We start from the raw sequence: 3284 nt of genomic DNA, 5'->3' as shown, positions 1-3284 counted from the left end.
CACAAGTTGACCGGTTTTTCTGTTCTTTCTGTCAGGCTGGACCTACAGTGTACCTTGCGTCACGATAGAGAGATGACAGGTAAGAGTCGCCAGGGGGCTCTGTAGGCTCAGGGATTCTTTCAGTGCAGCTCAGAGGGCCCCCACAGAGGGAGAGCCACGTTGAATATAATACCGGCCAAAACGTTGTCCTGGGGCTGCTTGACAGCGGTAGAAATCGAGCTATGCAAGCGAGGATCAGTTCATTGCCCTTCCCTCTGCATAGAAAGGGTTGACCCCAGCAGCCTGTTCTGCGCTGTGTTGCTCGGAAAACAAACAGGGGACTCACGGCACACACGCTCTCCCTCAGAAGGGAATTCATACGCGCCTCTCTGAGGCCTCCGGAAAGCCGTAGAGGAGTTAAAGCACTCTATCGAGTCAGGGTTCATGGAGATGGCTGCACAGCAAACTTTGCTGATAGGAAACACTCGTGCTTACCTTGAGGCCTGGGGTCACGTTTACTTCGCACTTTAGCTAGGGCAAGCCGTGGGATGAGCTCCTAGCAAGGCACGGGCGAACACCTGGATTCGTAGGAGAAAACTCACTTTCTTCACTGAGGCATTCCTAGCAGTGACTAGAAGACGGGTAACAGCTCTGCCTTTCAGTCAGCCTTGAGGCCGCCACTATCTGCCTTTCACATGGGGGGAAATACTGCCTTTCTCCAGGCTTCTCAGTTACACACCGGATCACCCAGCCCATATACCTCTCTTCTCTGACAAGCCAAAGGAGGCCCTTGGCACACAATTCGGCCTTCTGCGATGAAACTTTGGGATGCAGTGTGTTCTGCATGTGCTGAATGGCATAATCCTCTAAATGCCCTCAGGAGGCCTAGGTGACTTTGCATGTTCCAAATGCCTAGCAAGGCTCAGGGTAAATCTCTACTTTATTTCGGGCTGGACCTAAAGTCTACTTTCCGCCTCACTTAGAGAGACGTCGAGCACGAGTCCCCAAAGTGGACTGGAGCCCCGGTGGTTTCCTTCAGGGCAGCTTAGGTGTCCTGAACGTGGCAGACCCGCATGGAAAGAAAGCCTGCCCAAGAACCGTGCTCCTGGGGCTGTTTCAAAGCTGTGGAACGCTAGCCATAGAGAAGAGATTAGTTCCCGGCCCTTTCACCTGCATAGTGAGGGATGGTCCCAGAGCCGTGTATCCCTTGATTGGGCTCAGAAGGCTTTTGGTACACGGTGCACATCCTTGGAAAGAAGTGCCCCCGTGAGAGGCTTGAGCGCTGTGAGGCATACTAAAGCTAAAGCCGTCCACTGACTGAGACTTCCCGGAAACGGGTGCACCCCTGCCTCTGGTAATGGGAAAATGTGCCCCTTACTTCGTGACTAGAGGTCACATTTAGTGGGCACTTTAGCTGCAGTATGCTCTGGGCTGAGCTCCCAGGAAGGAACCGCAAGCGCCCGGTTTCTTTTGCAAAAGCTCACTGCTCCTCAGAGGCCTCTGTGGAGTGAACAGTGTCCTGGTGGTGTGGTGTTCAGGCAGCTTGGAAGCTGCACCGAAGTTGCTTTCCAAAGGGGGAGAGTCGGGCTTCTCCCCCATGCTCCAGTTTCCAACTTGACCCCACAGCGCATTTACCGGCACTCTCTGACTGACTACTGGAGACCTTCGGCCCCACGGGGCCTTTCTATGATCACACTTCGTTGCAGGCGGGGTCTCTGGCATGCCGTGCATAGCATTCATTACCCGCTGAATGACTTAGTCAGGCCTAGGTGACTTTGGATCGCCCAAATGTCTCACAAGTTGACCGGTTTTTCTGTTCTTTCTGTCAGGCTGGACCTACAGTGGACCTTGCGTCACGATAGAGAGATGACAGGTAAGAGTCGCCAGGGGGCTCTGTAGGCTCAGGGATTCTTTCAGTGCAGCTCAGAGGGCCCCCACAGAGGGAGAGCCACGTGGAATATAATACCGGCCAAAACGTTGTCCTGGGGCTGCTTGACAGCGGTAGAAATCGAGCTATGCAAGCGAGGATCAGTTCATTGCCCTTCCCTCTGCATAGAAAGGGTTGACCCCAGCAGCCTGTTCTGCGCTGTGTTGCTCGGAAAACAAACAGGGGACTCACGGCACACACGCTCTCCCTCAGAAGGGAATTCATACGCGCCTCTCTGAGGCCTCCGGAAAGCCGTAGAGGAGTTAAAGCACTCTATAGAGTCAGGGTTCATGGAGATGGCTGCACAGCAAACTTTGCTGATAGGAAACACTCGTGCTTACCTTGAGGCCTGGGGTCACGTTTACTTCGCACTTTAGCTAGGGCAAGCCGTGGGATGAGCCCCTAGCAAGGCACGGGCGACCACCTGGATTCATAGGAGAAAACTCACTTTCTTCACTGAGGCATTCCTAGCAGTGACTAGAAGACGGGTAACAGCTCTACCTTTCAGTCAGCCTTGAGGCCGCCACTATCTGCCTTTCACATGGGGGGAAATACTGCCTTTCTCCAGGCTTCTCAGTTACACACCGGATCACCCAGCACATATACCTCTCTTCTCTGACAAGCCAAAGGAGGCCCTTGGCACACAATTCGGCCTTCTGCGATGAAACTTTGGGATGCAGTGTGTTCTGCATGTGCTGAATGGCATAATCCTCTAAATGCCCTCAGGAGGCCTAGGTGACTTTGCATGTTCCAAATGCCTAGCAAGGCTCAGGGTAAATCTCTACTTTATTTCGGGCTGGACCTAAAGTCTACTTTCCGCCTCACTTAGAGAGACGTCGAGCACGAGTCCCCAAAGTGGACTGGAGCCCCGGTGGTTTCCTTCAGGGCAGCTTAGGTGTCCTGAACGTGGCAGACCCGCATGGAAAGAAAGCCTGCCCAAGAACCGTGCTCCTGGGGCTGTTTCAAAGCTGTGGAACGCTAGCCATAGAGAAGAGATTAGTTCCCGGCCCTTTCACCTGCATAGTGAGGGATGGTCCCAGAGCCGTGTATCCCTTGATTGGGCTCAGAAGGCTTTTGGTACACGGTGCACATCCTTGGAAAGAAGTGCCCCCGTGAGAGGCTTGAGCGCTGTGAGGCATACTAAAGCTAAAGCCGTCCACTGACTGAGACTTCCCGGAAACGGGTGCACCCCTGCCTCTGGTAATGGGAAAATGTGCCCCTTACTTCGTGACTAGAGGTCACATTTAGTGGGCACTTTAGCTGCAGTATGCTCTGGGCTGAGCTCCCAGGAAGGAACCGCAAGCGCCCGGTTTCTTTTGCAAAAGCTCACTGCTCCTCAGAGGCCTCTGTGGAGTGAACAGTGTCCTGGTGGTGTGGT

Source organism: Mesoplodon mirus (genome assembly GCF_964341445.2).
Source record: "Mesoplodon mirus genome assembly, chromosome: 11".
Classification (NCBI taxonomy): domain Eukaryota; kingdom Metazoa; phylum Chordata; class Mammalia; order Artiodactyla; family Ziphiidae; genus Mesoplodon; species Mesoplodon mirus.
Note: the sequence above shows the minus strand (reverse complement) of the source record.